Below are 18,858 nucleotides of genomic sequence, written 5' to 3'. Positions count from 1 at the left end.
TTAGGCTCCTTGGATTCCAAATATTTGGACAATCTACCAAATTTATATTTTATTTTTGGAGACTGAGAGAGAAACAGAAAAGAATAGAGAGAAAGAGAGAGGAAGAGGGAGAAAAAGAGCTGTTGAACAGAAGGCTGATTTGATCCACAGATTCAGATTGTCTCACTCAATTCCCAAGCCTGAATTGGCTGTCTGTCTCTTCCTCCTTCAACTTCTTCCCTTTTTTTATTCAACAGTAAACAGAAAATAAAAACAACAACAACAACAACAAAGGAAAACAGAAACACACAAACTTAGAGAATAAGAAATAGAGTAGTTTTATTGGACTTAGCTTTATCTTGGTAAATCAAAGGTCTTTCCTTCTTTCAAGTTTCTATCAGCTGAAAGTGAGGCCTCACTGCACTTTATCACCCCAAGGACATAAGGAAGGTTTCCTCTCTGTGTAAGATTCTTTGCTTTATTTTGTAAAGGGAGATATAGAAACTGAGCTACATTTTCCAATTTTTATTTCTTTTCAATTTTTAACCCCAAGTGTCTTAAACATTGCCTAATTCAAAATAAATTGTCAATAAATGTTTCTGAATGAATTGATGCTTTGTAATATGCTTTGTAATAATTTTGTAATTGATGCTTTGTAATTTTACTTAGGATGTTCCACTGAATTTTGAATGCAGTGCAGATGAACAGTTTATAAGATTGCAGCCTGGGAGCCATTAACAAAACTTTCCACCATAATAACAAATGTTCTTTCCTGTAAGAGGAATGAGTAGTTTTTCTGTATCCATACAGGCCTTGAACTATTCCATAATCCCAATCTTTAAAACTACTTTAAAAAGTCAAGAGTTTCTAGAACTTTCACATCTGAGTCACCTCTCTTGGAACCTCTGAGCTTGTGACTATTGCCTCTTTGGGTGGTATGCCCAAAATCTAGCACAGTTTTTCAGGTGCCACAAGGTAAGATATCCCCCTTCCTCCTGGGGCAAGTCTTTATCAATGCAGATATTTTAGGCCAGGTTTCTGGTAAGCGGAACCTGAGATGGTAGGACAGGAAAGTGATTACTTGAGGAATTTTTTCCAGAAGAATGGAAGTAAGGGAAGAAGGTTGGCTAGTAGGAGGAGCTGAGCCAACATGTTATTTTGTATGTTCTCATCACCAGTTCTGAAAGATGACCCAGTAGTCACTTTAACTACCTCCATTTTGACCTCAATTTGTACTTCCTAAGTTCTTCTTCTAATTCAGGGAAAAGACTCAGTGGGCAAAGCATTCTGTGATGAAAATTGAAACTACCCTCAAGCAATGACAACTGCCCCAACACCAGCAAGACCTGGTGTGACTGACCCCAAGACAGTAATTGACCTGACCTTTACCACCCAGCTGCATGTACCCACCAAGCTCTGTCTCACATTTTCCTTATATAAATTTAGAAGTATTTTTAGCACTTTGGATACAGCCTTTGGGACACTACTGTACTATCTTCCCAGTGTTGGCTTTACTAAATAAATTCCTTTCTTGTTTCACCTCCACTTCTCTCTCTCTGGATTTTGTCAGCAGCTAGCAGCCAAACTTGATCTGTTTGGGAACCCTGGAGCCAGGTGCTCTTGCACCTTTGGGCCCCAGTTACAATTCCAGTATGTATGTAGGGAGAGAGGTGAGGCTTCTCTACACCAAAAAGCAAGTCTGAGGATTTAACTCAATTTAAATTACCAGGAAACAGCATCAGATTCCATAGGTTTATGGCTTAGTTCCATAAAAATGTCCTTCCAAGCCCCTCACCTCAGACACCAATTTGCAGGCATAGGTTACCTGTATTTCTGACTGGCTGACTGACTGACTGACTGACTGACTATAAACAAAGGTGCCCATGATCTCCTTGTGCTCCATTAATTTGTTAGAGGGTCTCACAGAACTGAAAGAAGCATACACTTAGTAGATTACCAGTTTATTACAAAAGTATATAACTCAGGAACAGCCAGATGGAAGAGATGCATAGGGCAAGGTATGGGGAAAGACAGAGGAGCTTCCATGCCCTCCCAAGGTGCTATCCTTCTAGCACCTCCATGAGTTTATCATCCTGGCAGCTCTGTCCATTTGGGCTTTTATAAAGGCTTCATTACATAGGCATGACTGATTAACTCATCCATGACTGAACTGAATCTCTAACCCTTCTCCCCTCCTCAGAGGTGAGGGTCTGATATGGATGGAGAATGGAAGTTCCATCCCTCTAATCACCTCGTTGGCTGTCTTGGCAACAAGCTGTCATCCTTAGGAGCTTTCCAAAAGTCACCTCTTTCACATAGCAGAAGAAACCTTTATCACTCTCATCACTTAGGAAATTCCAAATTCCAAGGAAATTCCAAATTTCATCCCCCTTTATGCCAGAAATGGGGATGAAAGCCAAATATATATTTCTTATAAATCACAATATCACACCTGTGGTCTCAGCTAGAGTCCGGACTAATCACACAAGGAGCTCTAGAAGGTGAATCACAAGAGTTGGTCCCATTCCCAAAGCAAGGGATCTAATCAGTCTCTTGTAACTGTAATTTCATCAGTTTTTGGCTGCAGGCTACCCTGGCTGAGTGTTACTTCCCCAAACTCCTATCAGCCAAAGGCAATTCTCTGCCAATCAGGCCGGTTCTGAGCTAGTAGCAGTCAACACTCAGATGCCAGTGGCTAGGTGCGTAAGCCCCATAAAGGAGAGCTAGGCAGGGCACCAATAGTGTCTCTTCAGAGCCTAACATGGCATTGGTTTCTATCGGTTGCATTACATTTATTATTTATATTGGCTTTCTCATCTACTAAAATCAATAAGTTTTTTTCTATACCTACTGCTGTTCAAGTCTATATACTCCTTTCTGTTTTTTGTCTAGATTAGTTTTTATTTATTTATTTATTTATTTATTTATTTATTTATTTATTTAAAGATTTTATTTATTTATTCATGGGAGACAGAGAGAGGCAGAGACACAGGCAGAGGAAGAAGCAGGTTCCATGCCGGGAGCCCGACACAGGACTCAATCCTGGGTCCCCAGGATCAGGCCCCAGGCTGAAGGCTGCACTAAACTGCTGAGCCACCCGGGCTGCCCCTAGATTAGTTTTTAAACCTCAGTGTAAAACATTACATTCCCTTCTGTTAGGTATCCTCTCATTACATTTTCCCCTTCTACCCAGCCTATCTGTGTCATTTTGGATACTACCATCCAATACCCGCTAAACCACCTGACTTTAGGTGAATGCATGTTTGAGATCTCATTAAAAATAGACTGATTCTGTCAGCAACATATGGTATCTGAGTGTTCAGTCCCATCTACTGAAGCCCCAGTATCCAGAATGTCAAGATCAAACTCATCTAATGCCTATCACTTTGAAATCAACGTTTTGCTTTCTTAGAAATTTCATACCTTTGAGGATAAAAGGTTTCATTGGTTCAAAGAAAATGGTCTGAATCCCTCAGATCAAAAGATTGTCAAAGAAATGTTTGGGTTGCCCTCCCCATTCCTTATTTAGAATTTGCTTTCCAAGCATCTAGTCCCTAAGCCAGCTGAGGCTTTTGGCTGGGTTTGTTTCTGATCAACAGAAAAATGAATCATTCCCTTCACTGAAACCCTGAGTCCTCAATGCCTGAGAGGTTAATGCAGACAGTGCCCGAGGTCCAAGCTGTACTTTCTGGCCACATGGGTGGTTAATGCAATCAAGGATGAGATTAATTAAATTAAAAGTCTGCTTTTATCGCTCAGAAAATACAGCAAATTCAATAGTCTTTGACAGCCTGGAGCTGGAGGCCTGGCTCTAATGTGATCACTGTTGGATGGGTGTAGCCAGACACCACGTCATTTAGGGAGACGGAATGCCTCTGTGCCCATTATGGGCTGCATCCACTGTACATTTAGAAGCCTGTAGTGAGCGATCAACATAATGTACATTTACCACTGTAGGTACCTACCCAGGACTGAGCCTGGAACCTTCTGTTTTGCTTCTAAAAACACTACTCAGTTAACTAGTCATTCCCTGCAGGATCCCTGAGCCTATAGATCCTGTTGTTCTACTATGCTTAGAAAACTTAAGTACCGGCTCTTTTAGTCTTCCAAACCCTGTCCCACTATGTCCTACTGTAGAAATAGCCTTCCAAAAAGACATGTGTGTAAAAATATTTTTCCCTTGAATGTTGAAGGAGACCAGTCTATTCAGTTACTATCATGTAGCAGATACAGGGAACAGGTTAAGAATTCTATAGTACTGCATGATTGTGTCTAATGTGTGTGACCCCTGGCCCAGTGTGCACCTGCCATGGTGCTCAGTCACAAAGTATGGGCTGGCCCCAAGAAGCCTCTCCCTATAGCTCTGGATTGTAATTTATCTTTTCTAGGCCTGTGTCCCAGCTGGACTCTGAGCTTCCTGGAGGCCAGGAATGTGTTTAACTTTTCTCAAACATACAGTTAAACTTTTGTGGAATGGATTTGGAAAATTCCACTGAAATTCAACTCAAAAGTGCTTACTTCTAATCAACTTTAGAGTCCAATTTAAGGAGAAGACAGAGTAGTGTGAACTTTGCAATTTTTAAATCGGCACCAGAAAAAGAATTTTTAAGTACATCATCAATTTTCATTGAGTAATGAGGGTCTTTTCCCTTAAAAATATTAACAAATAAATCCTTAAGTCTTGGTAAATGAAATAGAAGAGTAACTATTGGATAAATCACTTTACCATAAAGTCTTTTGTTATTTGAAATATTTTCTAGGGCAAGGTAGAAAATTTTGAAGATAAAGAAATCAATAAATTAGTCAAATGAATCAATAATCAATAAAATAATCAAATAATTTAAATTGGCAAAGAAGTAGATATATGAACTGAAAACACTGATTTCTCTTTTTCCATTATAATACTGTTATAAAAATCTTTAAAAAATGTTCCTCCTTCGAGTGTTTGCAGGATTCCAACCTGTCCCATCTTGCCTTAGGCAGAATGTCCCAACATGAAGAAGTGGGAGCTTAACATATGGATTTATCAAATAACTATTTTTTAGAAAGAGGCATTACAAGGCTTTTTTAAAAACTAGTATCTGTCAAAAGGTTCTTTTTTTTTCCAGTGAAGCTGAATATCTCCAACTGCATAGGAATTATGGTATATTAAAACAAAAGGGGGCCTTAGAAGTTTTGTCAAGAAATTGCTTCACTTTGTAGATGAACAGAGATGCCGAGGAACTTGCTCAGAGCTGCCCAGGAATCTACTAACAGGATAAGGCTCTGATACAAGTCTTCTTGAAATCCTGTTCCTTGCTCACTCCATGCCACCTACTGCAGATTATTTTCATGTCTTTTGTCTTTAAAAATGCAGGGGTAGGGGAGAGGGAAAGCAGGAGTACATTTTATACATAGTATGATGCCAGATTATTAAATCATCCTTTCCCAGATAAACTTCTCTAAGAACTTCTCTTATCTGAAAAGACTTGAATTGTCTCCACTTTCTTCAACCTGCATAGCATCCACTTTTCTTTTCTTCCTTGTTATTGCATCTGCCTGCAGAACATGGCACAAGGGTACATGGGGGAAGAATGAGGAGGGAAGGTAGCTGTGATATAAGCAGAGTAATGGAGCTGGCTGCTTCTGAGCAAACTCAGTGCTGATCTAATTGTGAGGCCGTGTTATTTCTCCCTCCTCTCACCCTGTCCCCATCATTCTCCTTGGGTGCAGGGCCACATATACTTCTGAGGCAATTCCTCCAACTCCTGAAATAGATGGGGGTAGATTGGCCAAGGGATCTACAGAAATTGATAGCCTCCCTTGAATAAGGGCCTGAGCAGCAAGGCTCCTTCAGCGCCATCAATCAGCAGTCACTGGGAACAGAGAAAAGATTTTCCCTAGTGACTTAATCAGTCAGAGGGATGTTGTCTAGCCGATTGAGGGCAGCTGGAAAGTGAGCAGTTGTTTCTATTATAACTTGTCATCAACTATTGGTCTCAATAGAGAAAGTTAGGTCACAGCAGCTTGACCAAAGATCAAGGCAGGTGTTTTGTTTAGTTCCTTGGAGAGATGCTGATTTAGGAAAGAGAGAATGAGGTCTTTCGTGAAGATGGTCTGTTATTACATTTAATATGAAATTTATATCCTAGCTTTCACAGAGGATCCAGGGCACTGGAGCAGAGATAAGAAAAAAGAACACTATGCTCCTTTATTGGGTATGAGAGGAGGATAAGGGTAATCTTTATCCTTTCCATCCTGCATGCCCAGTTCATTCTGGAGCAGTTGCCTGGTTGCCAGACCTGCTATCCCACCCATCTCCCCAGAGCTCCCCACTTCTCCCAGGCAGGAAGTCCTTCTCTGACCACTCTGCATGTTGCCCTAACCATAGTCCCTTCCTATCACCTCACCCTGTTTCCCTTCCTTTGCAGGATTGAGTGTCATCTAGAATCATCTTGCTTTTAGTTATTTCTTTACCTGTTCTCCACTTCTAGAAAGTAAACTGCATGATGAACAGGAACCTGATCTCACTCTGTAGTTACCATCTTATTATCTACCCATGCCTGGAAGACAGAAGATACATAATAATTGTTTGGTTAAAGAAGTAATTATTTCATTTTTAAATTATTTTTAAAATTATTTTTAAATACCTAGTATCCAATAAATACCTATTATGCCACTTATTTTTAAATATCTATTATCAGATTGGGTTGTAGAAGCAAGGACAGATTTGCAGACCTAGGCAGACGTCCAAGTTCAGATAACATGAGGTCCAGAATGCAGGAGAGCCATCTGGATTCAGACACTGGGGTAAGGAGTGGTCAGGAAACAGTGAGGAATGTGGGTAGCTTTGCATCAGTTGAAAAACAAACAAAACAAAAACAAAAACCTGGAAATCAGGCAAACTCATGCTTCTTCTCAGAAGGCTTCTCTCTTTATTTGTCCTTTTAAAGCAAGAGTGTATCCCTAGGATTCACTAGTTTGAGGCTTATCTTTGTTGTTCAGTGAAAATCCTGGCTGAGAAGCAAAGGGAGATAGGGAGGGAAGAAGAAATTCTGGTAGGGGTCCCGGTTAGTCACATGGCGAGAATAGGCTTTGGACAGACTCATAGTCCTGGGTTCATTGCCCTTTGTGAATGGACACTAAGGAGGATTCAAGTTAAAAGTTAATTAAAAAGTGTATAAAGCACTGTTATTGCAATGAACTTGCACTTTAGAATAGGACATTCAGGGCATCCAGGCACATACTCAACCATGGTGCAGGGCCTTCGCATTAACACTGGCATTTCCTTGCATCTTAAATACACCCTCTTCACTACCATTTAATAACCATCTATTGGACATTTAGAGGGTGCTCCTTAAGCCAGGGAAGGCAAATCCCTGGGAGGGTACACTGCTTGCTGGGAAATATCCAAAAAATAAACCCGTGTCATCTTCTCATCATTGGGGGGACAGAGCTGAACTTTTAAATTAATGAAAAGTTTAAAGATAAAACACTAGACTTTCAAGAAGTGCTGTGCAAGTGGTCAGCTATTTCGGATTGAGCCTCTGGTTCCCACAACTCTTGCCTAGTACTTTTCATTGTCATTTAGAAACAACCCACATTTTCCATTATCTTCATCTGTTCAGTATCTTTTCTTTTCTTTCTTTTTTTTTTTTTTTTTTTTTGGTGCAAATGTTCATGGTTTTTATTTTATTTTTCAATTTTTATTTTGGTTTTTTTACAAAGGTTGACATTTTCCACAACGGATGTAAGAGTGTTGAAAAAAATTTCCAAATCTTTGGGGGCAGGGATGTTCAGTATCTTTTCATTTATGGATTTGGAATGTCTACCAATTATGGATGAGATGCTTAGATGCAACAACTATTTCATTTTTTTCACTTGAATTTCCCAGCCCTTGGCATTGGGATAGGGCCATGAAACAAGTTTTGGTCAGTGGATCCTAAGTAGAAGTGGTGGATATCCCTTCCTAGAGGAGCAAGAGCTGATGTGTCTCCTCCTTCCCTTCCTCTTCTCCTCAGTAGCCTTGGAAGCCACACGTTGAGATGGTGGAAGTAGAATATGCAGGGAGCCTGGGTGTCTAATTGCAAGATGGAGGCAAGTCCCTGTCAACCTGCACCAGATTTTTCATGAGCCAGAAGTAAATCTTCATCGTGCTAAACCACTGAGATTTTAGGATTTGTGTATTTCCGCAGCATAGTGTAAGCTATCTTTGTCTAATTATCCATTCATAATTATTTCAAAGTAGAAGTGTCAGCTGAGGGTGGTAATATTTATTGTCAGACTGCTCATGATTTTGGATGCCAGCTTGTCTGTAGAGTCAAATCTGTAAGATCCTGGTTTTGGACATAGGAGACTAGTCAGCTATATTCACATGCTGCTCGGGTAGGAGTCCTCAAACTCAAAGCTATTCTTTGCTTAACTTCTCACACCAGGCTTTGCATTTCTTAAGTGTTAATTTGAAATTCTATGGTTACTAAAGTCCTGGAGCTTTTTTTAATGAAAAGGACAAAAGGAGTTGACTGCAGTCACTGAAAGGCCTCATCTCAATGGAGCTGAAAGAACATGCAGACCTTTCCTGATAACAAGGGGACTTAAATCAAGCTCACAATGGCGAGAGTTCCAATCCATTCTATTGAACGGCTGCTATCCCCAACAAGAATATTATATTGCCTCTCATGTTAAATTGCATTGCAGGAGGCTGGCAAGAAACTCAGTATACAAATCAAGGTTCAGATGAACACACTTGATAGAACGGAACTGAAATGGGGCAAAGTTCAGCAGTTGTGAGAGTGCAAAAGTGGTTTGGAAATCCTAGGCCCTCAAAATTTTCACTATTCCTCAGAGGTTATAATGCTAAATTATACACTTTAGGAAATGAACACAGTGTGATAAACTTGTATTGAGAAGGGAATTGCTTGCTCATCTTTGGATGCTGTATTAACCCACCCCAGATATAAGTATACTAATAATAACAACTATATTTATAACACGTAACATCTCATGTGTATTGGCTTATTTAAACCTCAGGATAAACCGGTGGAGTAGGGATTATTATTAGCTACTATTTATCAGTAAAGAAACTAGCAACCTTTAAGTAAGGGGACTTAAAGCAAATTGCCCAAAGACATATACCTAGAGAATTTTGGACCTGGTTTTGAACCAGCTACCCTGACTTTAGAGGGCAGACATTAAACCATCATGTCCCAGTGCCACTCTTAAGAGTATTCATGAATGGATGGAGGAAAGGAGGGAAGCCTGGATGAGAAAGAGTGATGAAGGATGATGGAGGGGAGAGGGGAAGAGGAAAGGAGAACTGGAAGGAGGGGTGGATGGGTGAATGGAAAGAGCTTTGGAGAGAGAACTGGATGGAAGGATGAAAAAGTCAGATGGAAGAAAAATGAAAGAATAAAAGGCATGACAGAAGGATGGATGGATGGAAAATAATTTGACTGAAAGAATAGATCAAACAAATAGAAGTCTTTTTCCCTGATCTATTGGAGTTTTTAATGTTGCTGTTGAGAAAGGTCCTGATACTCACAAAATAAAGATTCATGGCAAAGATGAATCTTTTCTCTCCCCTTTTCTTCTCGTGCATATGCACACAGTGTGCTATCTCCTGCCTGGGATTTCTTCCTTTAAGACTACCCTGGATTTTCTTTTAACTGGATGTTGCCAACATAAGTGGTATTTGGAGAGGTCAGGGTCTTGCCTTTTTGGTTTTCTGTAAGGATGCAGAAAAAATATCTTCCAACACATCAGTTCAGGTTGTTTCAGAATAAGATTGTACACCCTCTGGACAGAGGTATTGCTATTGAACTCTTCTTGTGAGAAAGGATTCTGTGCTTAACATCCAGGCCCTCTGAATCCCAATTCAGTCTTTTTCTCCATTGCCACATGTTCAATAAATATATATACATTTTTAAGAATGATTTGGTATGTCAGTATGAACTGCACCAGCACCTATATGCGGCTTCCTCCAGTGAAAGCAGTCCCAGAACTGCAAAGCTCTGGCCCCTGTATGCTCACTCCTGGGAAACCAGATGGACTCTAAAGCTTCCAAAGCTATCCCAGAAACAGAGAGGATTTGGTAACCATGTAAGTGAAAATTTTCTTCTTAGCTTTGAAGGACAGAGAGAGTCTGAACAGCATTGAGGATCCAGGACCCCCCCACCCCTCCAAAGAAACTTGGTCCTCCACAGAGCTGCCAGGAAGCAATAATGCCAACCTGCTCTGGCAGTCTGCTTTCTGCACTGTGAATCCTCCAGTGATACCTTGAGGACATGAGGGAGCCTACATGCACTCACGGGGCCGGAGATACAGATGATGTGGGCCTCTTAACCTCTTTTATGCCTTGGAGTCCTTGGCTCTCTAGTGAAGAATCTGAACCCTTTCTTAGAGTAATCTTTTTAATGTATAAAATAAATTCAAAGCTCTGCAAAGGAAACCAATCATACTGAAATACAGGTATCAAAATATTTATTAAAATTTGTGATAGAGCAAAAAATGACTTTTTTACTGCATAAATAATAAGATCCAGCTGTAGATATGATAACTACCGTAACTTTGGAGTAGTGACAAACATAATGATATTCTGAGATATGTCCAATGATGGAAAAGGAATATGAAAACATCTGTGATTTCTGTTGGTGACCGAGTCACAGGTACTACTAATTTTGCTGCAGCATAGCCCATAGTCAGCATTGAAGGAAATGCTACTTGCAGGTTTCAGTTAAAGGTTTTAGGTTAGTGATCATGAAGATGCCATTTTCTTTTTTATATCCAAGTTCACAGAGCCCCTGGATTTTATCCATGGAAGGAGGATGAGAACTCCTGGGAGTTAGAAGTGTTCTTTTTTTTAAATTTATTTTTAATTTAAAAAAATGATGTATAATTAACACAATGTCATAGGCATTTCAGGTGTGCAGCATATTGACTCAACAGTTCTATACATTACACAGGGCTCACACGATAAGTGTAGTCACCATCTGTCACCATCAACGTTATTACAATATTACTGACTATATTGCCTATGCTGTACTTTTCATCACCATGACTGATTTATTTTGTAACAGGAAGTTTGCACCTCTTAATCCCTTTCCCCTACTTCACTCATTTCCTCATGCCCTTTCGCTCTGGCAACCACCAGATTGTTCTCTGTATTTGAGACTCTGGCTTTTGTTTATTTATTTGTTTATTCATTTTTTTTATTGCACGTTTAAATGAAATCAGAAGATTTCTTTTTTGTTCATTTTATTTTAGTCCTGATGATAAAATGCTCTCTGTACCTTTGTATATACCCAAATGAATTGAAATTCAAAAGCAAGGACTCAAAAAAAAAAAAAAAAAGGTGTGATGCAGACATTATACCTATGTACTGAGAGATTTGTAGAAAAGAGGGAAATAGAGTATGTGTTGGTTGTCGAGTAAAGCTGCCTAGGTTGGTTGAGATGGATATATAAGGACAGTGGTATGTCTAGACAATTGTAATGATTGAAGGGACAGGGTCTCAGGTTGAATTCTCCAAGAAGCAGAACGTGAGACAAGAATTCAAGTACTAGTAGAACATTTGGGAGATAATCTCTGGAAATACTGTAGGAAGGTAGGTGAAGTGAGACAGGGAAGAAGAGGAAGCCAATGAAGAGTAAGTTCTCAATCAGCTACACTATAGGTGACTGATCTTAATCCCCCTGGGGAACTGTGAAAACCTGTGTGTGCTTACATGCAGGGTTATCTCACCTGACTGGTAAGAGACCTGGTATATCTGTATTCAATTTCCATTAGTCATCGTTTGAAGGCTGCTCTGGCGGGAACTTTGCATTACTTCTAGCATGTCCTGTGTGCTGCACAAAGTGCCAGGGTAGGCTCCAGCAGTCAGAGAAAGACCTTGGGCAAAGAAGTGCAGGTGCTGACAGTGGTAGCTGGACCATGTACCCTGAAGCTGTAAGGGCCCTTGAACACATGCAAGCTGATGGGCGGGGGTGGGGGGGGAGGAGTGGTTGGTAAGGGTGGCAATTAGTGAGGCAAACAGAGCTTCCCAATTCATTTAGGACTGAACCAAGAAGAGGAATACAGTTGACTATGGAGGTTAGGGACACCAACCCCCTCCATGCAATTGAAAACTCACGGAGAACTTTTGACTCCCCCAGAACTTAACTACTAACAGCCTACCGTTGACTGGAAGCTTTACTGATAACAAACAACACATATTTTGGGACACCTGGGTGGCTTAGCAGTTGATCATCTGCCTTTGACTCAGGCATGATCCTGGAGTCCCAGAATCAAGTCCCACATTGGGCTCCCTGCAGGGGGCCTACTTCTCCCTCTGCCTGTGTCTCTGCTTCTCTATCTCTCTGTGTCTCTCATGAATAAATAAATAAAATCTTTTAAAAAATAAAAAAAACACATATTTTAAATGTTACATGTATTAAATGCTATATTATTATGGGAAAGTAATAACTAGAGAAAAGAACTAGAGAAAAGAAAATGTTATGAAAGTCACAAAAAGATCACATATTAAGTAGACCTGCACAGTTCAAACTTGTATTGTTCAGGGACAACTATAATTATGACTTTTGTTTCTGTTGACCAAGAAGAGGAGGAGGCTGTAAAGCAACCAAAAGCATCTATTTGGGGTCTTAGGGACTGAAGTCCAGGGAACACAGAGTAGACAAAAATTGATGGAAATATAAGGTGTGCTCCAAATTGCCAGCAGGGAATGAAGTCTTACAAAGACAAAAACTGCAAGGTTACATAAATTGTTCTGGAAGAGTTATGCTGGCAGAGTTAAACTGGCTATCTCATACAGGATTGACTCTTTAGCTAGCAGGTGTTACATTATCTTTATTTCAGTCCAGAGTAGAAGGATGTGTTCCAGGAGGTGGTCCAGCTATAATTGACAAGTTGCAATTGACAAAAGTCAGAAGTCCATGGTGTTGGAAGAGTTCAAACAGAAGAGGTACACAGGCGCTGCTTCCTCCATGTCCTCTGCAGTCTATTTTGAATGACTGTTAGTAATGCTTACTTCATTTTTAAATTTTCTTTCACATTTCCAATAGTGCCTTTGAAAGAGTTAATTTCAATAAAGCATTAGTACAGCACCTGAGCTCTATATAATTAAGTCCATTTTAATATGTGGAGAGGAGTCTTTGAGAACGTAGTTGCCTTGCCTGAAGTCACATAACTGCACAGTGGTGAGGTCAAAATTGCGGCTTAAATCTTATGCTTTTGCATCCAGGACTCTATATTCTGTTCCAGACTCCCAGGCATTTGTTGTGATTACTCACGGTGCACTGAGGATGTGGTAATGCTGTTCTGGATTGTTCCATCTCGGTGGTGGTTGATTTACCATCTCTTAGTATAAACATCTCCTTTTACAACTCTGAGCTCTTTTGGGGAAAGCTTTAATTTCAGTTTACATATTAGATAGAAATGAAAGAAAAAAGGCTATGAAATTGAGACATGAGCCACATTACATCTATGACTATCTATCGTTGTATTTCTGGAGGACATTGAGCAGGGTAGCTAACAGACAATAAGTGATATGGGAAGTTGGACAAAGGGTCATGGAATTGAACCCAAAGAGATGAGCTGCTAGAACGTGGCCTATATTAGTATCCCTACTCTCTCTTGACTCCCCATATCCATTTCCCAGAGAGTTCATTCACTCCTCCTTGTCTTCTTGCAAACTCTCTTTCAAACACACTCACTGATTTCCTTCAGAGACCTTGCTCTTTGCTTGATGACTGGAATACCAGCCCATGTGCATCCCTTACTGCTGGGTTCCCCTTCCCAAGATACTCACTATCATCACCTGACACCTTCTACAGGTATAGCTTCATACCAAACACAAGGAACTGGTCCAGAATTCAGGCACAAGAGAGAGAGCTTTTTTGAGGACCAGGTAAACTTTATCAATTTTGAAATCAAGTCACCTTCCACACCATAAGAATTCACAGTATATAGCAACCTAATCTCCTGTCCCCATATTCCTACAGCATTCTAAATTTTGGGTAATTGTACTATTTTCAATAAAAGTATTTTGTCCCATATATAATGTAATTAATTGACCTGTATACTTTTATAAGTCTTTTGATGAAGACATCTTGATTTAGATTTGTAGAAAATAACTTTAGATACTCAGGTCAACTCACCTGGACACTCTCCTCTCCTCATCATTCAGATTTAATTGCACGACTCAGCTTTCCCTTGGCCCAAATGTTAATGGAAATCATGAAAGTCTGGCAGGGTGGAAAGAAGCCCAGCCTGCTATCTGTTTTGGAAAAGACTTCCAGAAGGCTATCTTTACAGCTTGTAGATGTTAGATTGTCAAAATACTTAGTGTTTCTTATGTTTCTTACACTCAGCATCTCCTATGTACTTAAGGGTAAGATCTACGAGCAATGTTTCCCCAGTGTTACTAGGGAAGAAGGAAAGAAGGAAAGAATAACAAGAGAGAGGGCCTCTCTATTCCTATGGCAAGCCTCATATACCATTTCTTAAAACACAGGATTTGCCTTGTTTCCTAAGGCCTGATTTTTTTTTTTTTGTAACTTCCTTTTTTGTTTTCTCTCTAGAGATTTGACTTGAGGAAGACAGGATGGAGGTTCCACATGGTGACTGCCAGGTTTCATGAAACAGGTAAGCTGAGAGCATCTCTCCTGGGCCTGAGACATGCTTCTTATGTTTAGTTTTCATTCTATTATTTAACTCATTGAGTCTGTGACTCAATGTTTTTTTAGGAAATGTTTTTATAGGCCACATCCTCTCCTTCTATGAAGGAGACCGAGAAAGAATATGCCCACACAAATCTCAGAAGAATAACATGCTTGGGAAAAAAAAATCCATTTAGAGGAATGTACTTTCCAGCGATCTGGTGTTGTATATGCCACTAAGGGTACTGCTTGGCAATAGTTGATATATTTCAAATTATTGAGATAATTCACCTATGATGGTTCTCAGCCACCAACAAACAAATTGCTAAAGGTCCTTCCTTTTCCCTCCAAATAGCAGTCTTGGTGATTTGTCATTAGTGTGCATCTGCCTCCAGGGCAATCAACAGAGATCAAGGTGCCTTGGGACAGATGCTGAAGCCAGATGAGAAGGTGGCCATCTTTTTCAAAAGCCAGGTACCTGCCCTGTCCCATTTTTCTTCCTCCTATTAGAGGAAATGTCCTGTTCCTTTAGGATATTTGTGTTCCTGTCAGAAGCTGGTGGGAAAGGAAGGGAAGAACCCAACAACATAGAAATACCACCGTCAATGAGGTGGTATTTCCCATATAGCTCTGGGCCACAATGAAGGAAGACCTGCAGTATCCATAGCAGATAGGCAAGGGCCTGTTCCTGTAATTCCAGATATATTGATGAGTAAGAAGGCAGTACAGGGTACCAAGGGTAAGTGGAGGAATATAGCCAGTTTAGGAATACAACACAGACTATTAAATAAAAGAGAATGGCAAGATTTCAGTTTTTGATGGCTGAGTAATATTCATATATATATGAATATTATATATATGAATATATATAATATATATATATCACATCTTCTTTATCCATTCAACTGTTGATGCCCATCTAGGATCTTTCTATACTTTGGCTATCGTGGATATCACTGCTATAAACATTGGGGTGCATGTGCCCCTTTGAATCACTGTATCCTTTGGATAAATACCTAGTAGTACAATTGTTGGGTTGTAGTTCTAGTTTTAACTTTTTGAAGAACCTCCATAAGGTTTTCCAGAGTGATTGCACCAGTTTGAATTTCCACCAACAGTATAAAAGGGTTCCCCTTTCTCCTCATTCTTGCCAACATCTGTTGTTTCCTGAGTTACTAATTTTAGCCATTCTGACTGGAGTAAGGTGATATCTCACTGCGGTTTTGATTTGTAAGGATGTGGATGGAACATATAACAGAGAGTGTTATGTGAAGCAAAATAAGTCAAAGAGAGACCATATGATTTCACTCATATGTGGAATTTAAGAAACAAAACAGATGAACATAGGTGAAAGGAAGGAAAAACAAGATCAAAGCAGGGAGGGAGGCAAACCATATGAGACTCTTAACTATAAGGAACAAACTGAGGGTTCCTGGAGGAGCGGTGGGTGGGGGATTGGGTAACTGAGTGATTGGCATTAAGGAGGGCACTTGTTGGGATGAGCACTGGGTGTTATATACAACTGATGAATCACTAAATTCTCTATCCCTGAAACTAGTAATACATTATATGTTAACTAACTTGAACTTAAATAAAAAATTTAAAGAGAGAGATAATGGTATCTCTCCTCTATCCTCTCATGAAAGTACCAGAAGTAAAGTGAAAGGACAGCAGGGGGAGGGTAGGAGAGAACCATGGGTGGTGGTTGTTCTGGGCTTACCACTTGAATGACCATGGGGAAGCCAGGGATGTCTAGACCACACAACCTGTGAAAGCTACTACACTTGATTCTTCCATTTGAAACACAGAGGGGATGTGATAAAAATTGAGATGACTTTTGAGTTAACTAAGACACTGACCAAACCACCAACCGAGACTCTACTTAAAATTCGTTAATCCAGGGATCCCTGGGTGGCGCAGCGGTTTGGCGCCTGCCTTTGGCCCAGGGCGCGATCCTGGAGACCCGGGATCGAATCCCACATCGGGCTCCCGGTGCATGGAGCCTGCTTCTCCCTCTGCCTGTGTCTCTCCCTCTCTCTCTCTCACTGTGTGCCTATCATAAATAAATAAAAAAAAAATTAAAAAAAAATTGTTAATCCAGAAGCAATTGTGGCAAACTGAGGCCTACTGAGATGAGTATGATTTTTCTGAGAAAATGACAAATAAAGGTTTATTGCCTGCTCAGGACTATTAAAAGTCCCATGGCATTTGAGGAGAATTAGGGCAAAGTTCCATCTATTGTCTTTTACTGTTGCAATTTAGGAGCTAATTTAAAGGCTCTTTGAAACCCATTGTTTAAACAACTTGGACTGAGTAAAAAAAGATCTGAGTGCTGATATCTTAAACACACATACTATCTTTGCCTTTATTCTGGAATGATTTAGGCAATGAAGGTGAACTAAATCACCAGGTTGACATTCCAATCCAGTGCATGTGGTTGAGGGACCCTGGGAAGTTCTAAAACCTGCAGCTGGTATTATTATCCAATCTGCTTTGTGCAACAGTGGATATTTGCTCAAACTCATAAAAATTTCTCTGCAAGGTCTATTGAATGTCGCTGGTATTTGTAACATAATAATCAAAATGAATTGTTTCTCTGGTGGTAGAATGAATACACAAGGGCTGATTAATCCACTTGCAGAAACCCTGAAATGAAGATGAAAAACATAATAACAGCCACCCTTAATATTAACCCCATGGGGACTCAGTTATTAATTGGTCTGGATTTGAGCACAGCTTTTAATCAACTTGCAGGGTTTTAAGCTTACACCTCCAGAACTGCTCATTCATCTCTAAGAATTGTGAATTAACTGATGAGCAAATGTCAATGAAGGTCCTTTTGAGAGCTCATCTTAGGACATCTCTTCTACATCCATATCTTATAATAAAGCAGCCCAGCCATGCACTGGACTGAGCCCACATCTGGAGAGAATTTGTCTTCAATTTTTCATAGAAGAATGAAAGGATAGCTCTATGCTACAGAATCAACAGGTTTTTGAATCTAAACTCAGGTAATTCAAGCCAAAGTAATCATTCTTAGGGGAGGAAGGGAAAAGAGAATCCTATAAATGAAAATAATGAATTCAGACACTCGGATAATAAACTGGCCTACAAGGTTGATCTCAGTAGGGGTCCTAAAATATTTGGACTTCAAGGAATTCTTTGAAAACTCTCTCTCCAGAACAATGAAACTATGGACATATATGTCTCCCAATGTAAACAAAATCTGGGGAGTTCATAGACCTGCAAATGTCCATCCTCTGACTCATAGGTAGGAGTCCCAATTTAGATGCTTTCACAGTTCTTAATGACTCCTGTCTTGTAACCCCCTCTACATCTGCTATGATTGGATTATTGGAGTGTCTTTCCTGATGGCCTAGAAGCTGTCTGAAGGCAGGAGCCATGTAGATTTTCACTACTGAACCCCTAGGATGTAAGGCAAGGCCTGGAACACGGTAGAACCCAATAAATATGTATGAGATTAAAAGACAGAATCCTCATCTACTGAAGGTTTAATGTTTTGTCCAAATCCAAATAATGCTAATTAAGTAAAAAAAAAATAAAAGACAGAGAGGGAGAGAGAGAAATTTTCCACAATTTGGATGACACTAATTGTTCCCAGGCCTCCAGTCTGCCTGGCTAACCTTTCATTGTGCATGATTGACTTAATGATAATGAATTTCTGGAAAGCAGTGTTCGTAATTATATTTGATCCATTGAGTTTTCTAAAGCAGTACTGGTCAAACTTGAGCATGCAGGAGAGTCACCTGGAGGGCTTGTGAAAACAGAAATTGCTAGGCTCCCCCCTCAGAAAACCCTAATTCTTAGAGGACTGGCTTGGGGCCTGAAATTCTGTATTTCGAGTAAGCTCCAGGTAATGCAGATACTGCTGGTCCATGGACCACACCTTAAAGAACAAGTCTTCAAAAACCCCATGAAGTAATTCTCAGGATCTCATTTTCTATGGAAGGAATCTTGAGAGTCACATCAGCCCCAGATAACACAACAGAGCTAGGATCCTGAAGGAAAATATTCAGACTTCAGTTTCTGTTTGTGTGCTATGTGTTACGATGCCACCCATCAATAGGCTAGAATAACATCCTTATCACACCTCTACATCATATTCCTCATAGGTTCTTCTTCAGGAGATATGACTATAAAATCATTAAGCTCTTAATTTGTCTTATTATATAAACATGATTATAACAGAATTAACTGAACTTTTCAAAAAGAAAAACAAATCTCC

General features: G+C 39.9%; 1 long non-coding RNA gene across 2 annotated transcripts in view; it reads left to right on the top strand.

Annotated features, from left to right (window-relative positions):
* LOC119865619 overlaps positions 1-18,858 on the top strand; it is a 224,629-nt gene that overhangs the window by 126,295 nt on the left and 79,476 nt on the right. For both annotated transcript variants that reach the window (XR_005377560.1, XR_005377561.1), the window contains exon 2: positions 14,535-14,598. This is a non-coding gene — a long non-coding RNA (uncharacterized LOC119865619). The remainder of the gene's footprint in view (positions 1-14,534; positions 14,599-18,858) is intronic.

Source organism: Canis lupus, chromosome 24 (assembly GCF_011100685.1).
Source record: "Canis lupus familiaris isolate Mischka breed German Shepherd chromosome 24, alternate assembly UU_Cfam_GSD_1.0, whole genome shotgun sequence".
Taxonomy (NCBI): domain Eukaryota; kingdom Metazoa; phylum Chordata; class Mammalia; order Carnivora; family Canidae; genus Canis; species Canis lupus.
Note: the sequence above shows the minus strand (reverse complement) of the source record. Positions and strands in the feature narration are given on the sequence as shown.